General features: G+C 37.6%; 15 non-coding genes across 15 annotated transcripts; all 15 read right to left on the reverse strand.

Annotated features, from left to right (window-relative positions):
- Window position 1: 1 nt before the first annotated feature.
- Window positions 2-120, reverse strand: LOC133199132 (5S ribosomal RNA). The gene has a single exon (XR_009722751.1). It is a non-coding gene; the product is annotated as a 5S ribosomal RNA (ribosomal RNA).
- A 1,452-nt stretch (window positions 121-1,572) lies between these two features.
- On the reverse strand, window positions 1,573-1,691 carry LOC133199141 (5S ribosomal RNA). Its single transcript, XR_009722752.1, has one exon. It is a non-coding gene; the product is annotated as a 5S ribosomal RNA (ribosomal RNA).
- A 1,452-nt stretch (window positions 1,692-3,143) lies between these two features.
- LOC133199155 (5S ribosomal RNA) lies at window positions 3,144-3,262 on the reverse strand. The gene has a single exon (XR_009722754.1). It is a non-coding gene; the product is annotated as a 5S ribosomal RNA (ribosomal RNA).
- A 1,452-nt stretch (window positions 3,263-4,714) lies between these two features.
- On the reverse strand, window positions 4,715-4,833 carry LOC133199162 (5S ribosomal RNA). Its single transcript, XR_009722755.1, has one exon. It is a non-coding gene; the product is annotated as a 5S ribosomal RNA (ribosomal RNA).
- Window positions 4,834-6,285: 1,452 nt separating this feature from the next.
- On the reverse strand, window positions 6,286-6,404 carry LOC133199170 (5S ribosomal RNA). The gene has a single exon (XR_009722756.1). It is a non-coding gene; the product is annotated as a 5S ribosomal RNA (ribosomal RNA).
- Window positions 6,405-7,856: 1,452 nt separating this feature from the next.
- On the reverse strand, window positions 7,857-7,975 carry LOC133199176 (5S ribosomal RNA). Its single transcript, XR_009722757.1, has one exon. It is a non-coding gene; the product is annotated as a 5S ribosomal RNA (ribosomal RNA).
- A 1,452-nt stretch (window positions 7,976-9,427) lies between these two features.
- LOC133199183 (5S ribosomal RNA) lies at window positions 9,428-9,546 on the reverse strand. The gene has a single exon (XR_009722758.1). It is a non-coding gene; the product is annotated as a 5S ribosomal RNA (ribosomal RNA).
- A 1,452-nt stretch (window positions 9,547-10,998) lies between these two features.
- Window positions 10,999-11,117, reverse strand: LOC133199191 (5S ribosomal RNA). The gene has a single exon (XR_009722759.1). It is a non-coding gene; the product is annotated as a 5S ribosomal RNA (ribosomal RNA).
- A 1,452-nt stretch (window positions 11,118-12,569) lies between these two features.
- Window positions 12,570-12,688, reverse strand: LOC133199198 (5S ribosomal RNA). Its single transcript, XR_009722760.1, has one exon. It is a non-coding gene; the product is annotated as a 5S ribosomal RNA (ribosomal RNA).
- Window positions 12,689-14,140: 1,452 nt separating this feature from the next.
- On the reverse strand, window positions 14,141-14,259 carry LOC133199205 (5S ribosomal RNA). Its single transcript, XR_009722761.1, has one exon. It is a non-coding gene; the product is annotated as a 5S ribosomal RNA (ribosomal RNA).
- A 1,452-nt stretch (window positions 14,260-15,711) lies between these two features.
- LOC133199213 (5S ribosomal RNA) lies at window positions 15,712-15,830 on the reverse strand. The gene has a single exon (XR_009722762.1). It is a non-coding gene; the product is annotated as a 5S ribosomal RNA (ribosomal RNA).
- Window positions 15,831-17,282: 1,452 nt separating this feature from the next.
- LOC133199220 (5S ribosomal RNA) lies at window positions 17,283-17,401 on the reverse strand. Its single transcript, XR_009722763.1, has one exon. It is a non-coding gene; the product is annotated as a 5S ribosomal RNA (ribosomal RNA).
- A 1,452-nt stretch (window positions 17,402-18,853) lies between these two features.
- On the reverse strand, window positions 18,854-18,972 carry LOC133199229 (5S ribosomal RNA). The gene has a single exon (XR_009722767.1). It is a non-coding gene; the product is annotated as a 5S ribosomal RNA (ribosomal RNA).
- A 1,452-nt stretch (window positions 18,973-20,424) lies between these two features.
- LOC133199234 (5S ribosomal RNA) lies at window positions 20,425-20,543 on the reverse strand. The gene has a single exon (XR_009722773.1). It is a non-coding gene; the product is annotated as a 5S ribosomal RNA (ribosomal RNA).
- Window positions 20,544-21,995: 1,452 nt separating this feature from the next.
- LOC133199243 (5S ribosomal RNA) lies at window positions 21,996-22,114 on the reverse strand. Its single transcript, XR_009722775.1, has one exon. It is a non-coding gene; the product is annotated as a 5S ribosomal RNA (ribosomal RNA).
- Between the last annotated feature and the right edge of the window lie 386 nt (window positions 22,115-22,500).

The raw sequence follows: 22,500 nt of genomic DNA on the forward strand, positions 1-22,500 counted from the left end.
AAGTCTACGACACCTGGTATTCCCAGGCGGTCACCCATCCAAGTACTAACCAGGCTCGACGTTGCTTAACTTCGGTGATCGGACGAGAACCGGTGCTTTCAACGTGATATGGCCGTAGACAAGTATGTGGTGTTTATTTCCCGACTTTATCTGTAAACGAATTTAAAAAAACAAAAAAAAAAAACACGTACAAGGTGGGAATTGAACTGGTAATAATTTGCTTCTCTTTTTTTCCCCAATTATGTATTTATTAATACTTATAGAGTAATGTCAATTGTTCAGTTTGTTGTTATAATCGGGAGCGGGGGGCACCTGTTGATGCATAGAAAAAGAAGGTGGCGGAATGTAAGGGGCGTATATGTATAAATATTTATTGATAATTAATAACTATGAAAAAATATTTTAGTGTTTGTTTGTGTGTATGTTTGTATATACGTGTTTGTTTATGTGTATTTTTTCGGGGGGAGGGGGGGGGGGCGTTGGTTGATGCTTTGTTTGTGAACTTTTTGTGAACGTTTCAATAAACGCTGTATGTAAAGGCATCTTTTCGAAAAATTTGAATGGCTCTAAAAAGAGCCTTTGCAGTTATGTTTTATTCTGTAGAAACTGCTCAGTACTCCTCATCTGATCCGAAGTCTGACATGTCGTCGGAGATGATCTGTACATCTTCTCCAAACATTTCACGCCGTAGATCTGCAACAGTCTGGGCTTTGTTGTGAGCGTAGTCATAGTACATGTTTCTGAGGCCCTCGACGACAGCAAGTCTTAGTCTGAGGCTATATCTGAAGGATCGGTGATTTTCATTCTTGGCTTTGCTATATCTGGACTGTAGGTCAGACATCTTGTAATTGAGCTGGACAATCTGCTCGCAGGCTCTCTTGAAACGACGCTCGCTGTCCATCAAGGAGAATCTCTTGTCCAAGGTATTCCTTCTGGAACTGGTAACTTTGGTAGCTCTCATCTTGTAATAGCACTAATAGTTTGGTAATGTATTCGATTTGCAGTGTAAAGATTTGTGATGCCCTTGCCTGTCGTACGCCATGCTATATAGCGCACAGTGGCACTGCTAATTGAGGAACTCGTTTCATTTTCTAATGCGACACCGGTCGCCTGAATAAACAAGTTATTATCTGTCTCAACTGTTGTGCCAAGTGCCATGATTGCTGAGCTTGGATTGACAATTATCCCTCGGAAAATGTTCCGTTATTTTCAATTATCTGGGTGGTGTTGGAAAAAAAAGATGTTGCATGCAAGTAAATAAATAATTTGTTCATTAAATTTTATTAATAATCAAATATGTTTTAATTTTGTTTCTTACTAACTATTAAACAGTGGAAGATTTTTTTTTTTTTTTAAACTATGTAGATTTCATTAAGCTGTACAAAGCATGTGCTGAAAAGGATGTTATGCTTGTCTCCCTTTGACTGCACGAGATTCACGATTTTTTTTTTTCTTTCTTTCTTACATTTTGTTCACAAACATGTATCGATTTATACTTGTAACTGTTACATATAAATTAATCTCACTGACAACATAGAAAAAAAATCTAGGGTGCTGAGAAAAAGAAAAAAAAGTCTACGACACCTGGTATTCCCAGGCGGTCACCCATCCAAGTACTAACCAGGCTCGACGTTGCTTAACTTCGGTGATCGGACGAGAACCGGTGCTTTCAACGTGATATGGCCGTAGACAAGTATGTGGTGTTTATTTCCCGACTTTATCTGTAAACGAATTTAAAAAAACAAAAAAAAAAAACACGTACAAGGTGGGAATTGAACTGGTAATAATTTGCTTCTCTTTTTTTCCCCAATTATGTATTTATTAATACTTATAGAGTAATGTCAATTGTTCAGTTTGTTGTTATAATCGGGAGCGGGGGGCACCTGTTGATGCATAGAAAAAGAAGGTGGCGGAATGTAAGGGGCGTATATGTATAAATATTTATTGATAATTAATAACTATGAAAAAATATTTTAGTGTTTGTTTGTGTGTATGTTTGTATATACGTGTTTGTTTATGTGTATTTTTTCGGGGGGAGGGGGGGGGGGCGTTGGTTGATGCTTTGTTTGTGAACTTTTTGTGAACGTTTCAATAAACGCTGTATGTAAAGGCATCTTTTCGAAAAATTTGAATGGCTCTAAAAAGAGCCTTTGCAGTTATGTTTTATTCTGTAGAAACTGCTCAGTACTCCTCATCTGATCCGAAGTCTGACATGTCGTCGGAGATGATCTGTACATCTTCTCCAAACATTTCACGCCGTAGATCTGCAACAGTCTGGGCTTTGTTGTGAGCGTAGTCATAGTACATGTTTCTGAGGCCCTCGACGACAGCAAGTCTTAGTCTGAGGCTATATCTGAAGGATCGGTGATTTTCATTCTTGGCTTTGCTATATCTGGACTGTAGGTCAGACATCTTGTAATTGAGCTGGACAATCTGCTCGCAGGCTCTCTTGAAACGACGCTCGCTGTCCATCAAGGAGAATCTCTTGTCCAAGGTATTCCTTCTGGAACTGGTAACTTTGGTAGCTCTCATCTTGTAATAGCACTAATAGTTTGGTAATGTATTCGATTTGCAGTGTAAAGATTTGTGATGCCCTTGCCTGTCGTACGCCATGCTATATAGCGCACAGTGGCACTGCTAATTGAGGAACTCGTTTCATTTTCTAATGCGACACCGGTCGCCTGAATAAACAAGTTATTATCTGTCTCAACTGTTGTGCCAAGTGCCATGATTGCTGAGCTTGGATTGACAATTATCCCTCGGAAAATGTTCCGTTATTTTCAATTATCTGGGTGGTGTTGGAAAAAAAAGATGTTGCATGCAAGTAAATAAATAATTTGTTCATTAAATTTTATTAATAATCAAATATGTTTTAATTTTGTTTCTTACTAACTATTAAACAGTGGAAGATTTTTTTTTTTTTTTAAACTATGTAGATTTCATTAAGCTGTACAAAGCATGTGCTGAAAAGGATGTTATGCTTGTCTCCCTTTGACTGCACGAGATTCACGATTTTTTTTTTTCTTTCTTTCTTACATTTTGTTCACAAACATGTATCGATTTATACTTGTAACTGTTACATATAAATTAATCTCACTGACAACATAGAAAAAAAATCTAGGGTGCTGAGAAAAAGAAAAAAAAGTCTACGACACCTGGTATTCCCAGGCGGTCACCCATCCAAGTACTAACCAGGCTCGACGTTGCTTAACTTCGGTGATCGGACGAGAACCGGTGCTTTCAACGTGATATGGCCGTAGACAAGTATGTGGTGTTTATTTCCCGACTTTATCTGTAAACGAATTTAAAAAAACAAAAAAAAAAAACACGTACAAGGTGGGAATTGAACTGGTAATAATTTGCTTCTCTTTTTTTCCCCAATTATGTATTTATTAATACTTATAGAGTAATGTCAATTGTTCAGTTTGTTGTTATAATCGGGAGCGGGGGGCACCTGTTGATGCATAGAAAAAGAAGGTGGCGGAATGTAAGGGGCGTATATGTATAAATATTTATTGATAATTAATAACTATGAAAAAATATTTTAGTGTTTGTTTGTGTGTATGTTTGTATATACGTGTTTGTTTATGTGTATTTTTTCGGGGGGAGGGGGGGGGGGCGTTGGTTGATGCTTTGTTTGTGAACTTTTTGTGAACGTTTCAATAAACGCTGTATGTAAAGGCATCTTTTCGAAAAATTTGAATGGCTCTAAAAAGAGCCTTTGCAGTTATGTTTTATTCTGTAGAAACTGCTCAGTACTCCTCATCTGATCCGAAGTCTGACATGTCGTCGGAGATGATCTGTACATCTTCTCCAAACATTTCACGCCGTAGATCTGCAACAGTCTGGGCTTTGTTGTGAGCGTAGTCATAGTACATGTTTCTGAGGCCCTCGACGACAGCAAGTCTTAGTCTGAGGCTATATCTGAAGGATCGGTGATTTTCATTCTTGGCTTTGCTATATCTGGACTGTAGGTCAGACATCTTGTAATTGAGCTGGACAATCTGCTCGCAGGCTCTCTTGAAACGACGCTCGCTGTCCATCAAGGAGAATCTCTTGTCCAAGGTATTCCTTCTGGAACTGGTAACTTTGGTAGCTCTCATCTTGTAATAGCACTAATAGTTTGGTAATGTATTCGATTTGCAGTGTAAAGATTTGTGATGCCCTTGCCTGTCGTACGCCATGCTATATAGCGCACAGTGGCACTGCTAATTGAGGAACTCGTTTCATTTTCTAATGCGACACCGGTCGCCTGAATAAACAAGTTATTATCTGTCTCAACTGTTGTGCCAAGTGCCATGATTGCTGAGCTTGGATTGACAATTATCCCTCGGAAAATGTTCCGTTATTTTCAATTATCTGGGTGGTGTTGGAAAAAAAAGATGTTGCATGCAAGTAAATAAATAATTTGTTCATTAAATTTTATTAATAATCAAATATGTTTTAATTTTGTTTCTTACTAACTATTAAACAGTGGAAGATTTTTTTTTTTTTTTAAACTATGTAGATTTCATTAAGCTGTACAAAGCATGTGCTGAAAAGGATGTTATGCTTGTCTCCCTTTGACTGCACGAGATTCACGATTTTTTTTTTTCTTTCTTTCTTACATTTTGTTCACAAACATGTATCGATTTATACTTGTAACTGTTACATATAAATTAATCTCACTGACAACATAGAAAAAAAATCTAGGGTGCTGAGAAAAAGAAAAAAAAGTCTACGACACCTGGTATTCCCAGGCGGTCACCCATCCAAGTACTAACCAGGCTCGACGTTGCTTAACTTCGGTGATCGGACGAGAACCGGTGCTTTCAACGTGATATGGCCGTAGACAAGTATGTGGTGTTTATTTCCCGACTTTATCTGTAAACGAATTTAAAAAAACAAAAAAAAAAAACACGTACAAGGTGGGAATTGAACTGGTAATAATTTGCTTCTCTTTTTTTCCCCAATTATGTATTTATTAATACTTATAGAGTAATGTCAATTGTTCAGTTTGTTGTTATAATCGGGAGCGGGGGGCACCTGTTGATGCATAGAAAAAGAAGGTGGCGGAATGTAAGGGGCGTATATGTATAAATATTTATTGATAATTAATAACTATGAAAAAATATTTTAGTGTTTGTTTGTGTGTATGTTTGTATATACGTGTTTGTTTATGTGTATTTTTTCGGGGGGAGGGGGGGGGGGCGTTGGTTGATGCTTTGTTTGTGAACTTTTTGTGAACGTTTCAATAAACGCTGTATGTAAAGGCATCTTTTCGAAAAATTTGAATGGCTCTAAAAAGAGCCTTTGCAGTTATGTTTTATTCTGTAGAAACTGCTCAGTACTCCTCATCTGATCCGAAGTCTGACATGTCGTCGGAGATGATCTGTACATCTTCTCCAAACATTTCACGCCGTAGATCTGCAACAGTCTGGGCTTTGTTGTGAGCGTAGTCATAGTACATGTTTCTGAGGCCCTCGACGACAGCAAGTCTTAGTCTGAGGCTATATCTGAAGGATCGGTGATTTTCATTCTTGGCTTTGCTATATCTGGACTGTAGGTCAGACATCTTGTAATTGAGCTGGACAATCTGCTCGCAGGCTCTCTTGAAACGACGCTCGCTGTCCATCAAGGAGAATCTCTTGTCCAAGGTATTCCTTCTGGAACTGGTAACTTTGGTAGCTCTCATCTTGTAATAGCACTAATAGTTTGGTAATGTATTCGATTTGCAGTGTAAAGATTTGTGATGCCCTTGCCTGTCGTACGCCATGCTATATAGCGCACAGTGGCACTGCTAATTGAGGAACTCGTTTCATTTTCTAATGCGACACCGGTCGCCTGAATAAACAAGTTATTATCTGTCTCAACTGTTGTGCCAAGTGCCATGATTGCTGAGCTTGGATTGACAATTATCCCTCGGAAAATGTTCCGTTATTTTCAATTATCTGGGTGGTGTTGGAAAAAAAAGATGTTGCATGCAAGTAAATAAATAATTTGTTCATTAAATTTTATTAATAATCAAATATGTTTTAATTTTGTTTCTTACTAACTATTAAACAGTGGAAGATTTTTTTTTTTTTTTAAACTATGTAGATTTCATTAAGCTGTACAAAGCATGTGCTGAAAAGGATGTTATGCTTGTCTCCCTTTGACTGCACGAGATTCACGATTTTTTTTTTTCTTTCTTTCTTACATTTTGTTCACAAACATGTATCGATTTATACTTGTAACTGTTACATATAAATTAATCTCACTGACAACATAGAAAAAAAATCTAGGGTGCTGAGAAAAAGAAAAAAAAGTCTACGACACCTGGTATTCCCAGGCGGTCACCCATCCAAGTACTAACCAGGCTCGACGTTGCTTAACTTCGGTGATCGGACGAGAACCGGTGCTTTCAACGTGATATGGCCGTAGACAAGTATGTGGTGTTTATTTCCCGACTTTATCTGTAAACGAATTTAAAAAAACAAAAAAAAAAAACACGTACAAGGTGGGAATTGAACTGGTAATAATTTGCTTCTCTTTTTTTCCCCAATTATGTATTTATTAATACTTATAGAGTAATGTCAATTGTTCAGTTTGTTGTTATAATCGGGAGCGGGGGGCACCTGTTGATGCATAGAAAAAGAAGGTGGCGGAATGTAAGGGGCGTATATGTATAAATATTTATTGATAATTAATAACTATGAAAAAATATTTTAGTGTTTGTTTGTGTGTATGTTTGTATATACGTGTTTGTTTATGTGTATTTTTTCGGGGGGAGGGGGGGGGGGCGTTGGTTGATGCTTTGTTTGTGAACTTTTTGTGAACGTTTCAATAAACGCTGTATGTAAAGGCATCTTTTCGAAAAATTTGAATGGCTCTAAAAAGAGCCTTTGCAGTTATGTTTTATTCTGTAGAAACTGCTCAGTACTCCTCATCTGATCCGAAGTCTGACATGTCGTCGGAGATGATCTGTACATCTTCTCCAAACATTTCACGCCGTAGATCTGCAACAGTCTGGGCTTTGTTGTGAGCGTAGTCATAGTACATGTTTCTGAGGCCCTCGACGACAGCAAGTCTTAGTCTGAGGCTATATCTGAAGGATCGGTGATTTTCATTCTTGGCTTTGCTATATCTGGACTGTAGGTCAGACATCTTGTAATTGAGCTGGACAATCTGCTCGCAGGCTCTCTTGAAACGACGCTCGCTGTCCATCAAGGAGAATCTCTTGTCCAAGGTATTCCTTCTGGAACTGGTAACTTTGGTAGCTCTCATCTTGTAATAGCACTAATAGTTTGGTAATGTATTCGATTTGCAGTGTAAAGATTTGTGATGCCCTTGCCTGTCGTACGCCATGCTATATAGCGCACAGTGGCACTGCTAATTGAGGAACTCGTTTCATTTTCTAATGCGACACCGGTCGCCTGAATAAACAAGTTATTATCTGTCTCAACTGTTGTGCCAAGTGCCATGATTGCTGAGCTTGGATTGACAATTATCCCTCGGAAAATGTTCCGTTATTTTCAATTATCTGGGTGGTGTTGGAAAAAAAAGATGTTGCATGCAAGTAAATAAATAATTTGTTCATTAAATTTTATTAATAATCAAATATGTTTTAATTTTGTTTCTTACTAACTATTAAACAGTGGAAGATTTTTTTTTTTTTTTAAACTATGTAGATTTCATTAAGCTGTACAAAGCATGTGCTGAAAAGGATGTTATGCTTGTCTCCCTTTGACTGCACGAGATTCACGATTTTTTTTTTTCTTTCTTTCTTACATTTTGTTCACAAACATGTATCGATTTATACTTGTAACTGTTACATATAAATTAATCTCACTGACAACATAGAAAAAAAATCTAGGGTGCTGAGAAAAAGAAAAAAAAGTCTACGACACCTGGTATTCCCAGGCGGTCACCCATCCAAGTACTAACCAGGCTCGACGTTGCTTAACTTCGGTGATCGGACGAGAACCGGTGCTTTCAACGTGATATGGCCGTAGACAAGTATGTGGTGTTTATTTCCCGACTTTATCTGTAAACGAATTTAAAAAAACAAAAAAAAAAAACACGTACAAGGTGGGAATTGAACTGGTAATAATTTGCTTCTCTTTTTTTCCCCAATTATGTATTTATTAATACTTATAGAGTAATGTCAATTGTTCAGTTTGTTGTTATAATCGGGAGCGGGGGGCACCTGTTGATGCATAGAAAAAGAAGGTGGCGGAATGTAAGGGGCGTATATGTATAAATATTTATTGATAATTAATAACTATGAAAAAATATTTTAGTGTTTGTTTGTGTGTATGTTTGTATATACGTGTTTGTTTATGTGTATTTTTTCGGGGGGAGGGGGGGGGGGCGTTGGTTGATGCTTTGTTTGTGAACTTTTTGTGAACGTTTCAATAAACGCTGTATGTAAAGGCATCTTTTCGAAAAATTTGAATGGCTCTAAAAAGAGCCTTTGCAGTTATGTTTTATTCTGTAGAAACTGCTCAGTACTCCTCATCTGATCCGAAGTCTGACATGTCGTCGGAGATGATCTGTACATCTTCTCCAAACATTTCACGCCGTAGATCTGCAACAGTCTGGGCTTTGTTGTGAGCGTAGTCATAGTACATGTTTCTGAGGCCCTCGACGACAGCAAGTCTTAGTCTGAGGCTATATCTGAAGGATCGGTGATTTTCATTCTTGGCTTTGCTATATCTGGACTGTAGGTCAGACATCTTGTAATTGAGCTGGACAATCTGCTCGCAGGCTCTCTTGAAACGACGCTCGCTGTCCATCAAGGAGAATCTCTTGTCCAAGGTATTCCTTCTGGAACTGGTAACTTTGGTAGCTCTCATCTTGTAATAGCACTAATAGTTTGGTAATGTATTCGATTTGCAGTGTAAAGATTTGTGATGCCCTTGCCTGTCGTACGCCATGCTATATAGCGCACAGTGGCACTGCTAATTGAGGAACTCGTTTCATTTTCTAATGCGACACCGGTCGCCTGAATAAACAAGTTATTATCTGTCTCAACTGTTGTGCCAAGTGCCATGATTGCTGAGCTTGGATTGACAATTATCCCTCGGAAAATGTTCCGTTATTTTCAATTATCTGGGTGGTGTTGGAAAAAAAAGATGTTGCATGCAAGTAAATAAATAATTTGTTCATTAAATTTTATTAATAATCAAATATGTTTTAATTTTGTTTCTTACTAACTATTAAACAGTGGAAGATTTTTTTTTTTTTTTAAACTATGTAGATTTCATTAAGCTGTACAAAGCATGTGCTGAAAAGGATGTTATGCTTGTCTCCCTTTGACTGCACGAGATTCACGATTTTTTTTTTTCTTTCTTTCTTACATTTTGTTCACAAACATGTATCGATTTATACTTGTAACTGTTACATATAAATTAATCTCACTGACAACATAGAAAAAAAATCTAGGGTGCTGAGAAAAAGAAAAAAAAGTCTACGACACCTGGTATTCCCAGGCGGTCACCCATCCAAGTACTAACCAGGCTCGACGTTGCTTAACTTCGGTGATCGGACGAGAACCGGTGCTTTCAACGTGATATGGCCGTAGACAAGTATGTGGTGTTTATTTCCCGACTTTATCTGTAAACGAATTTAAAAAAACAAAAAAAAAAAACACGTACAAGGTGGGAATTGAACTGGTAATAATTTGCTTCTCTTTTTTTCCCCAATTATGTATTTATTAATACTTATAGAGTAATGTCAATTGTTCAGTTTGTTGTTATAATCGGGAGCGGGGGGCACCTGTTGATGCATAGAAAAAGAAGGTGGCGGAATGTAAGGGGCGTATATGTATAAATATTTATTGATAATTAATAACTATGAAAAAATATTTTAGTGTTTGTTTGTGTGTATGTTTGTATATACGTGTTTGTTTATGTGTATTTTTTCGGGGGGAGGGGGGGGGGGCGTTGGTTGATGCTTTGTTTGTGAACTTTTTGTGAACGTTTCAATAAACGCTGTATGTAAAGGCATCTTTTCGAAAAATTTGAATGGCTCTAAAAAGAGCCTTTGCAGTTATGTTTTATTCTGTAGAAACTGCTCAGTACTCCTCATCTGATCCGAAGTCTGACATGTCGTCGGAGATGATCTGTACATCTTCTCCAAACATTTCACGCCGTAGATCTGCAACAGTCTGGGCTTTGTTGTGAGCGTAGTCATAGTACATGTTTCTGAGGCCCTCGACGACAGCAAGTCTTAGTCTGAGGCTATATCTGAAGGATCGGTGATTTTCATTCTTGGCTTTGCTATATCTGGACTGTAGGTCAGACATCTTGTAATTGAGCTGGACAATCTGCTCGCAGGCTCTCTTGAAACGACGCTCGCTGTCCATCAAGGAGAATCTCTTGTCCAAGGTATTCCTTCTGGAACTGGTAACTTTGGTAGCTCTCATCTTGTAATAGCACTAATAGTTTGGTAATGTATTCGATTTGCAGTGTAAAGATTTGTGATGCCCTTGCCTGTCGTACGCCATGCTATATAGCGCACAGTGGCACTGCTAATTGAGGAACTCGTTTCATTTTCTAATGCGACACCGGTCGCCTGAATAAACAAGTTATTATCTGTCTCAACTGTTGTGCCAAGTGCCATGATTGCTGAGCTTGGATTGACAATTATCCCTCGGAAAATGTTCCGTTATTTTCAATTATCTGGGTGGTGTTGGAAAAAAAAGATGTTGCATGCAAGTAAATAAATAATTTGTTCATTAAATTTTATTAATAATCAAATATGTTTTAATTTTGTTTCTTACTAACTATTAAACAGTGGAAGATTTTTTTTTTTTTTTAAACTATGTAGATTTCATTAAGCTGTACAAAGCATGTGCTGAAAAGGATGTTATGCTTGTCTCCCTTTGACTGCACGAGATTCACGATTTTTTTTTTTCTTTCTTTCTTACATTTTGTTCACAAACATGTATCGATTTATACTTGTAACTGTTACATATAAATTAATCTCACTGACAACATAGAAAAAAAATCTAGGGTGCTGAGAAAAAGAAAAAAAAGTCTACGACACCTGGTATTCCCAGGCGGTCACCCATCCAAGTACTAACCAGGCTCGACGTTGCTTAACTTCGGTGATCGGACGAGAACCGGTGCTTTCAACGTGATATGGCCGTAGACAAGTATGTGGTGTTTATTTCCCGACTTTATCTGTAAACGAATTTAAAAAAACAAAAAAAAAAAACACGTACAAGGTGGGAATTGAACTGGTAATAATTTGCTTCTCTTTTTTTCCCCAATTATGTATTTATTAATACTTATAGAGTAATGTCAATTGTTCAGTTTGTTGTTATAATCGGGAGCGGGGGGCACCTGTTGATGCATAGAAAAAGAAGGTGGCGGAATGTAAGGGGCGTATATGTATAAATATTTATTGATAATTAATAACTATGAAAAAATATTTTAGTGTTTGTTTGTGTGTATGTTTGTATATACGTGTTTGTTTATGTGTATTTTTTCGGGGGGAGGGGGGGGGGGCGTTGGTTGATGCTTTGTTTGTGAACTTTTTGTGAACGTTTCAATAAACGCTGTATGTAAAGGCATCTTTTCGAAAAATTTGAATGGCTCTAAAAAGAGCCTTTGCAGTTATGTTTTATTCTGTAGAAACTGCTCAGTACTCCTCATCTGATCCGAAGTCTGACATGTCGTCGGAGATGATCTGTACATCTTCTCCAAACATTTCACGCCGTAGATCTGCAACAGTCTGGGCTTTGTTGTGAGCGTAGTCATAGTACATGTTTCTGAGGCCCTCGACGACAGCAAGTCTTAGTCTGAGGCTATATCTGAAGGATCGGTGATTTTCATTCTTGGCTTTGCTATATCTGGACTGTAGGTCAGACATCTTGTAATTGAGCTGGACAATCTGCTCGCAGGCTCTCTTGAAACGACGCTCGCTGTCCATCAAGGAGAATCTCTTGTCCAAGGTATTCCTTCTGGAACTGGTAACTTTGGTAGCTCTCATCTTGTAATAGCACTAATAGTTTGGTAATGTATTCGATTTGCAGTGTAAAGATTTGTGATGCCCTTGCCTGTCGTACGCCATGCTATATAGCGCACAGTGGCACTGCTAATTGAGGAACTCGTTTCATTTTCTAATGCGACACCGGTCGCCTGAATAAACAAGTTATTATCTGTCTCAACTGTTGTGCCAAGTGCCATGATTGCTGAGCTTGGATTGACAATTATCCCTCGGAAAATGTTCCGTTATTTTCAATTATCTGGGTGGTGTTGGAAAAAAAAGATGTTGCATGCAAGTAAATAAATAATTTGTTCATTAAATTTTATTAATAATCAAATATGTTTTAATTTTGTTTCTTACTAACTATTAAACAGTGGAAGATTTTTTTTTTTTTTTAAACTATGTAGATTTCATTAAGCTGTACAAAGCATGTGCTGAAAAGGATGTTATGCTTGTCTCCCTTTGACTGCACGAGATTCACGATTTTTTTTTTTCTTTCTTTCTTACATTTTGTTCACAAACATGTATCGATTTATACTTGTAACTGTTACATATAAATTAATCTCACTGACAACATAGAAAAAAAATCTAGGGTGCTGAGAAAAAGAAAAAAAAGTCTACGACACCTGGTATTCCCAGGCGGTCACCCATCCAAGTACTAACCAGGCTCGACGTTGCTTAACTTCGGTGATCGGACGAGAACCGGTGCTTTCAACGTGATATGGCCGTAGACAAGTATGTGGTGTTTATTTCCCGACTTTATCTGTAAACGAATTTAAAAAAACAAAAAAAAAAAACACGTACAAGGTGGGAATTGAACTGGTAATAATTTGCTTCTCTTTTTTTCCCCAATTATGTATTTATTAATACTTATAGAGTAATGTCAATTGTTCAGTTTGTTGTTATAATCGGGAGCGGGGGGCACCTGTTGATGCATAGAAAAAGAAGGTGGCGGAATGTAAGGGGCGTATATGTATAAATATTTATTGATAATTAATAACTATGAAAAAATATTTTAGTGTTTGTTTGTGTGTATGTTTGTATATACGTGTTTGTTTATGTGTATTTTTTCGGGGGGAGGGGGGGGGGGCGTTGGTTGATGCTTTGTTTGTGAACTTTTTGTGAACGTTTCAATAAACGCTGTATGTAAAGGCATCTTTTCGAAAAATTTGAATGGCTCTAAAAAGAGCCTTTGCAGTTATGTTTTATTCTGTAGAAACTGCTCAGTACTCCTCATCTGATCCGAAGTCTGACATGTCGTCGGAGATGATCTGTACATCTTCTCCAAACATTTCACGCCGTAGATCTGCAACAGTCTGGGCTTTGTTGTGAGCGTAGTCATAGTACATGTTTCTGAGGCCCTCGACGACAGCAAGTCTTAGTCTGAGGCTATATCTGAAGGATCGGTGATTTTCATTCTTGGCTTTGCTATATCTGGACTGTAGGTCAGACATCTTGTAATTGAGCTGGACAATCTGCTCGCAGGCTCTCTTGAAACGACGCTCGCTGTCCATCAAGGAGAATCTCTTGTCCAAGGTATTCCTTCTGGAACTGGTAACTTTGGTAGCTCTCATCTTGTAATAGCACTAATAGTTTGGTAATGTATTCGATTTGCAGTGTAAAGATTTGTGATGCCCTTGCCTGTCGTACGCCATGCTATATAGCGCACAGTGGCACTGCTAATTGAGGAACTCGTTTCATTTTCTAATGCGACACCGGTCGCCTGAATAAACAAGTTATTATCTGTCTCAACTGTTGTGCCAAGTGCCATGATTGCTGAGCTTGGATTGACAATTATCCCTCGGAAAATGTTCCGTTATTTTCAATTATCTGGGTGGTGTTGGAAAAAAAAGATGTTGCATGCAAGTAAATAAATAATTTGTTCATTAAATTTTATTAATAATCAAATATGTTTTAATTTTGTTTCTTACTAACTATTAAACAGTGGAAGATTTTTTTTTTTTTTTAAACTATGTAGATTTCATTAAGCTGTACAAAGCATGTGCTGAAAAGGATGTTATGCTTGTCTCCCTTTGACTGCACGAGATTCACGATTTTTTTTTTTCTTTCTTTCTTACATTTTGTTCACAAACATGTATCGATTTATACTTGTAACTGTTACATATAAATTAATCTCACTGACAACATAGAAAAAAAATCTAGGGTGCTGAGAAAAAGAAAAAAAAGTCTACGACACCTGGTATTCCCAGGCGGTCACCCATCCAAGTACTAACCAGGCTCGACGTTGCTTAACTTCGGTGATCGGACGAGAACCGGTGCTTTCAACGTGATATGGCCGTAGACAAGTATGTGGTGTTTATTTCCCGACTTTATCTGTAAACGAATTTAAAAAAACAAAAAAAAAAAACACGTACAAGGTGGGAATTGAACTGGTAATAATTTGCTTCTCTTTTTTTCCCCAATTATGTATTTATTAATACTTATAGAGTAATGTCAATTGTTCAGTTTGTTGTTATAATCGGGAGCGGGGGGCACCTGTTGATGCATAGAAAAAGAAGGTGGCGGAATGTAAGGGGCGTATATGTATAAATATTTATTGATAATTAATAACTATGAAAAAATATTTTAGTGTTTGTTTGTGTGTATGTTTGTATATACGTGTTTGTTTATGTGTATTTTTTCGGGGGGAGGGGGGGGGGGCGTTGGTTGATGCTTTGTTTGTGAACTTTTTGTGAACGTTTCAATAAACGCTGTATGTAAAGGCATCTTTTCGAAAAATTTGAATGGCTCTAAAAAGAGCCTTTGCAGTTATGTTTTATTCTGTAGAAACTGCTCAGTACTCCTCATCTGATCCGAAGTCTGACATGTCGTCGGAGATGATCTGTACATCTTCTCCAAACATTTCACGCCGTAGATCTGCAACAGTCTGGGCTTTGTTGTGAGCGTAGTCATAGTACATGTTTCTGAGGCCCTCGACGACAGCAAGTCTTAGTCTGAGGCTATATCTGAAGGATCGGTGATTTTCATTCTTGGCTTTGCTATATCTGGACTGTAGGTCAGACATCTTGTAATTGAGCTGGACAATCTGCTCGCAGGCTCTCTTGAAACGACGCTCGCTGTCCATCAAGGAGAATCTCTTGTCCAAGGTATTCCTTCTGGAACTGGTAACTTTGGTAGCTCTCATCTTGTAATAGCACTAATAGTTTGGTAATGTATTCGATTTGCAGTGTAAAGATTTGTGATGCCCTTGCCTGTCGTACGCCATGCTATATAGCGCACAGTGGCACTGCTAATTGAGGAACTCGTTTCATTTTCTAATGCGACACCGGTCGCCTGAATAAACAAGTTATTATCTGTCTCAACTGTTGTGCCAAGTGCCATGATTGCTGAGCTTGGATTGACAATTATCCCTCGGAAAATGTTCCGTTATTTTCAATTATCTGGGTGGTGTTGGAAAAAAAAGATGTTGCATGCAAGTAAATAAATAATTTGTTCATTAAATTTTATTAATAATCAAATATGTTTTAATTTTGTTTCTTACTAACTATTAAACAGTGGAAGATTTTTTTTTTTTTTTAAACTATGTAGATTTCATTAAGCTGTACAAAGCATGTGCTGAAAAGGATGTTATGCTTGTCTCCCTTTGACTGCACGAGATTCACGATTTTTTTTTTTCTTTCTTTCTTACATTTTGTTCACAAACATGTATCGATTTATACTTGTAACTGTTACATATAAATTAATCTCACTGACAACATAGAAAAAAAATCTAGGGTGCTGAGAAAAAGAAAAAAAAGTCTACGACACCTGGTATTCCCAGGCGGTCACCCATCCAAGTACTAACCAGGCTCGACGTTGCTTAACTTCGGTGATCGGACGAGAACCGGTGCTTTCAACGTGATATGGCCGTAGACAAGTATGTGGTGTTTATTTCCCGACTTTATCTGTAAACGAATTTAAAAAAACAAAAAAAAAAAACACGTACAAGGTGGGAATTGAACTGGTAATAATTTGCTTCTCTTTTTTTCCCCAATTATGTATTTATTAATACTTATAGAGTAATGTCAATTGTTCAGTTTGTTGTTATAATCGGGAGCGGGGGGCACCTGTTGATGCATAGAAAAAGAAGGTGGCGGAATGTAAGGGGCGTATATGTATAAATATTTATTGATAATTAATAACTATGAAAAAATATTTTAGTGTTTGTTTGTGTGTATGTTTGTATATACGTGTTTGTTTATGTGTATTTTTTCGGGGGGAGGGGGGGGGGGCGTTGGTTGATGCTTTGTTTGTGAACTTTTTGTGAACGTTTCAATAAACGCTGTATGTAAAGGCATCTTTTCGAAAAATTTGAATGGCTCTAAAAAGAGCCTTTGCAGTTATGTTTTATTCTGTAGAAACTGCTCAGTACTCCTCATCTGATCCGAAGTCTGACATGTCGTCGGAGATGATCTGTACATCTTCTCCAAACATTTCACGCCGTAGATCTGCAACAGTCTGGGCTTTGTTGTGAGCGTAGTCATAGTACATGTTTCTGAGGCCCTCGACGACAGCAAGTCTTAGTCTGAGGCTATATCTGAAGGATCGGTGATTTTCATTCTTGGCTTTGCTATATCTGGACTGTAGGTCAGACATCTTGTAATTGAGCTGGACAATCTGCTCGCAGGCTCTCTTGAAACGACGCTCGCTGTCCATCAAGGAGAATCTCTTGTCCAAGGTATTCCTTCTGGAACTGGTAACTTTGGTAGCTCTCATCTTGTAATAGCACTAATAGTTTGGTAATGTATTCGATTTGCAGTGTAAAGATTTGTGATGCCCTTGCCTGTCGTACGCCATGCTATATAGCGCACAGTGGCACTGCTAATTGAGGAACTCGTTTCATTTTCTAATGCGACACCGGTCGCCTGAATAAACAAGTTATTATCTGTCTCAACTGTTGTGCCAAGTGCCATGATTGCTGAGCTTGGATTGACAATTATCCCTCGGAAAATGTTCCGTTATTTTCAATTATCTGGGTGGTGTTGGAAAAAAAAGATGTTGCATGCAAGTAAATAAATAATTTGTTCATTAAATTTTATTAATAATCAAATATGTTTTAATTTTGTTTCTTACTAACTATTAAACAGTGGAAGATTTTTTTTTTTTTTTAAACTATGTAGATTTCATTAAGCTGTACAAAGCATGTGCTGAAAAGGATGTTATGCTTGTCTCCCTTTGACTGCACGAGATTCACGATTTTTTTTTTTCTTTCTTTCTTACATTTTGTTCACAAACATGTATCGATTTATACTTGTAACTGTTACATATAAATTAATCTCACTGACAACATAGAAAAAAAATCTAGGGTGCTGAGAAAAAGAAAAAAAAGTCTACGACACCTGGTATTCCCAGGCGGTCACCCATCCAAGTACTAACCAGGCTCGACGTTGCTTAACTTCGGTGATCGGACGAGAACCGGTGCTTTCAACGTGATATGGCCGTAGACAAGTATGTGGTGTTTATTTCCCGACTTTATCTGTAAACGAATTTAAAAAAACAAAAAAAAAAAACACGTACAAGGTGGGAATTGAACTGGTAATAATTTGCTTCTCTTTTTTTCCCCAATTATGTATTTATTAATACTTATAGAGTAATGTCAATTGTTCAGTTTGTTGTTATAATCGGGAGCGGGGGGCACCTGTTGATGCATAGAAAAAGAAGGTGGCGGAATGTAAGGGGCGTATATGTATAAATATTTATTGATAATTAATAACTATGAAAAAATATTTTAGTGTTTGTTTGTGTGTATGTTTGTATATACGTGTTTGTTTATGTGTATTTTTTCGGGGGGAGGGGGGGGGGGCGTTGGTTGATGCTTTGTTTGTGAACTTTTTGTGAACGTTTCAATAAACGCTGTATGTAAAGGCATCTTTTCGAAAAATTTGAATGGCTCTAAAAAGAGCCTTTGCAGTTATGTTTTATTCTGTAGAAACTGCTCAGTACTCCTCATCTGATCCGAAGTCTGACATGTCGTCGGAGATGATCTGTACATCTTCTCCAAACATTTCACGCCGTAGATCTGCAACAGTCTGGGCTTTGTTGTGAGCGTAGTCATAGTACATGTTTCTGAGGCCCTCGACGACAGCAAGTCTTAGTCTGAGGCTATATCTGAAGGATCGGTGATTTTCATTCTTGGCTTTGCTATATCTGGACTGTAGGTCAGACATCTTGTAATTGAGCTGGACAATCTGCTCGCAGGCTCTCTTGAAACGACGCTCGCTGTCCATCAAGGAGAATCTCTTGTCCAAGGTATTCCTTCTGGAACTGGTAACTTTGGTAGCTCTCATCTTGTAATAGCACTAATAGTTTGGTAATGTATTCGATTTGCAGTGTAAAGATTTGTGATGCCCTTGCCTGTCGTACGCCATGCTATATAGCGCACAGTGGCACTGCTAATTGAGGAACTCGTTTCATTTTCTAATGCGACACCGGTCGCCTGAATAAACAAGTTATTATCTGTCTCAACTGTTGTGCCAAGTGCCATGATTGCTGAGCTTGGATTGACAATTATCCCTCGGAAAATGTTCCGTTATTTTCAATTATCTGGGTGGTGTTGGAAAAAAAAGATGTTGCATGCAAGTAAATAAATAATTTGTTCATTAAATTTTATTAATAATCAAATATGTTTTAATTTTGTTTCTTACTAACTATTAAACAGTGGAAGATTTTTTTTTTTTTTTAAACTATGTAGATTTCATTAAGCTGTACAAAGCATGTGCTGAAAAGGATGTTATGCTTGTCTCCCTTTGACTGCACGAGATTCACGATTTTTTTTTTTCTTTCTTTCTTACATTTTGTTCACAAACATGTATCGATTTATACTTGTAACTGTTACATATAAATTAATCTCACTGACAACATAGAAAAAAAATCTAGGGTGCTGAGAAAAAGAAAAAAAAGTCTACGACACCTGGTATTCCCAGGCGGTCACCCATCCAAGTACTAACCAGGCTCGACGTTGCTTAACTTCGGTGATCGGACGAGAACCGGTGCTTTCAACGTGATATGGCCGTAGACAAGTATGTGGTGTTTATTTCCCGACTTTATCTGTAAACGAATTTAAAAAAACAAAAAAAAAAAACACGTACAAGGTGGGAATTGAACTGGTAATAATTTGCTTCTCTTTTTTTCCCCAATTATGTATTTATTAATACTTATAGAGTAATGTCAATTGTTCAGTTTGTTGTTATAATCGGGAGCGGGGGGCACCTGTTGATGCATAGAAAAAGAAGGTGGCGGAATGTAAGGGGCGTATATGTATAAATATTTATTGATAATTAATAACTATGAAAAAATATTTTAGTGTTTGTTTGTGTGTATGTTTGTATATACGTGTTTGTTTATGTGTATTTTTTCGGGGGGAGGGGGGGGGGGCGTTGGTTGATGCTTTGTTTGTGAACTTTTTGTGAACGTTTCAATAAACGCTGTATGTAAAGGCATCTTTTCGAAAAATTTGAATGGCTCTAAAAAGAGCCTTTGCAGTTATGTTTTATTCTGTAGAAACTGCTCAGTACTCCTCATCTGATCCGAAGTCTGACATGTCGTCGGAGATGATCTGTACATCTTCTCCAAACATTTCACGCCGTAGATCTGCAACAGTCTGGGCTTTGTTGTGAGCGTAGTCATAGTACATGTTTCTGAGGCCCTCGACGACAGCAAGTCTTAGTCTGAGGCTATATCTGAAGGATCGGTGATTTTCATTCTTGGCTTTGCTATATCTGGACTGTAGGTCAGACATCTTGTAATTGAGCTGGACAATCTGCTCGCAGGCTCTCTTGAAACGACGCTCGCTGTCCATCAAGGAGAATCTCTTGTCCAAGGTATTCCTTCTGGAACTGGTAACTTTGGTAGCTCTCATCTTGTAATAGCACTAATAGTTTGGTAATGTATTCGATTTGCAGTGTAAAGATTTGTGATGCCCTTGCCTGTCGTACGCCATGCTATATAGCGCACAGTGGCACTGCTAATTGAGGAACTCGTTTCATTTTCTAATGCGACACCGGTCGCCTGAATAAACAAGTTATTATCTGTCTCAACTGTTGTGCCAAGTGCCATGATTGCTGAGCTTGGATTGACAATTATCCCTCGGAAAATGTTCCGTTATTTTCAATTATCTGGGTGGTGTTGGAAAAAAAAGATGTTGCATGCAAGTAAATAAATAATTTGTTCATTAAATTTTATTAATAATCAAATATGTTTTAATTTTGTTTCTTACTAACTATTAAACAGTGGAAGATTTTTTTTTTTTTTTAAACTATGTAGATTTCATTAAGCTGTACAAAGCATGTGCTGAAAAGGATGTTATGCTTGTCTCCCTTTGACTGCACGAGATTCACGATTTTTTTTTTTCTTTCTTTCTTACATTTTGTTCACAAACATGTATCGATTTATACTTGTAACTGTTACATATAAATTAATCTCACTGACAACATAGAAAAAAAATCTAGGGTGCTGAGAAAAAGAAAAAAAAGTCTACGACACCTGGTATTCCCAGGCGGTCACCCATCCAAGTACTAACCAGGCTCGACGTTGCTTAACTTCGGTGATCGGACGAGAACCGGTGCTTTCAACGTGATATGGCCGTAGACAAGTATGTGGTGTTTATTTCCCGACTTTATCTGTAAACGAATTTAAAAAAACAAAAAAAAAAAACACGTACAAGGTGGGAATTGAACTGGTAATAATTTGCTTCTCTTTTTTTCCCCAATTATGTATTTATTAATACTTATAGAGTAATGTCAATTGTTCAGTTTGTTGTTATAATCGGGAGCGGGGGGCACCTGTTGATGCATAGAAAAAGAAGGTGGCGGAATGTAAGGGGCGTATATGTATAAATATTTATTGATAATTAATAACTATGAAAAAATATTTTAGTGTTTGTTTGTGTGTATGTTTGTATATACGTGTTTGTTTATGTGTATTTTTTCGGGGGGAGGGGGGGGGGGCGTTGGTTGATGCTTTGTTTGTGAACTTTTTGTGAACGTTTCAATAAACGCTGTATGTAAAGGCATCTTTTCGAAAAATTTGAATGGCTCTAAAAAGAGCCTTTGCAGTTATGTTTTATTCTGTAGAAACTGCTCAGTACTCCTCATCTGATCCGAAGTCTGACATGTCGTCGGAGATGATCTGTACATCTTCTCCAAACATTTCACGCCGTAGATCTGCAACAGTCTGGGCTTTGTTGTGAGCGTAGTCATAGTACATGTTTCTGAGGCCCTCGACGACAGCAAGTCTTAGTCTGAGGCTATATCTGAAGGATCGGTGATTTTCATTCTTGGCTTTGCTATATCTGGACTGTAGGTCAGACATCTTGTAATTGAGCTGGACAATCTGCTCGCAGGCTCTCTTGAAACGACGCTCGCTGTCCATCAAGGAGAATCTCTTGTCCAAGGTATTCCTTCTGGAACTGGTAACTTTGGTAGCTCTCATCTTGTAATAGCACTAATAGTTTGGTAATGTATTCGATTTGCAGTGTAAAGATTTGTGATGCCCTTGCCTGTCGTACGCCATGCTATATAGCGCACAGTGGCACTGCTAATTGAGGAACTCGTTTCATTTTCTAATGCGACACCGGTCGCCTGAATAAACAAGTTATTATCTGTCTCAACTGTTGTGCCAAGTGCCATGATTGCTGAGCTTGGATTGACAATTATCCCTCGGAAAATGTTCCGTTATTTTCAATTATCTGGGTGGTGTTGGAAAAAAAAGATGTTGCATGCAAGTAAATAAATAATTTGTTCATTAAATTTTATTAATAATCAAATATGTTTTAATTTTGTTTCTTACTAACTATTAAACAGTGGAAGATTTTTTTTTTTTTTTAAACTATGTAGATTTCATTAAGCTGTACAAAGCATGTGCTGAAAAGGATGTTATGCTTGTCTCCCTTTGACTGCACGAGATTCACGATTTTTTTTTTTCTTTCTTTCTTACATTTTGTTCACAAACATGTATCGATTTATACTTGTAACTGTTACATATAAATTAATCTCACTGACAACATAGAAAAAAAATCTAGGGTGCTGAGAAAAAGAAAAAAAAGTCTACGACACCTGGTATTCCCAGGCGGTCACCCATCCAAGTACTAACCAGGCTCGACGTTGCTTAACTTCGGTGATCGGACGAGAACCGGTGCTTTCAACGTGATATGGCCGTAGACAAGTATGTGGTGTTTATTTCCCGACTTTATCTGTAAACGAATTTAAAAAAACAAAAAAAAAAAACACGTACAAGGTGGGAATTGAACTGGTAATAATTTGCTTCTCTTTTTTTCCCCAATTATGTATTTATTAATACTTATAGAGTAATGTCAATTGTTCAGTTTGTTGTTATAATCGGGAGCGGGGGGCACCTGTTGATGCATAGAAAAAGAAGGTGGCGGAATGTAAGGGGCGTATATGTATAAATATTTATTGATAATTAATAACTATGAAAAAATATTTTAGTGTTTGTTTGTGTGTATGTTTGTATATACGTGTTTGTTTATGTGTATTTTTTCGGGGGGAGGGGGGGGGGGCGTTGGTTGATGCTTTGTTTGTGAACTTT

This window comes from Saccostrea echinata, unplaced genomic scaffold (genome assembly GCF_033153115.1).
Source record: "Saccostrea echinata isolate AGI-Se365-2 ecotype Australia unplaced genomic scaffold, CSIRO_AGI_Sech_v1 ptg000001l, whole genome shotgun sequence".
In the NCBI taxonomy this organism is placed as follows: Eukaryota; Metazoa; Mollusca; class Bivalvia; order Ostreida; family Ostreidae; genus Saccostrea; species Saccostrea echinata.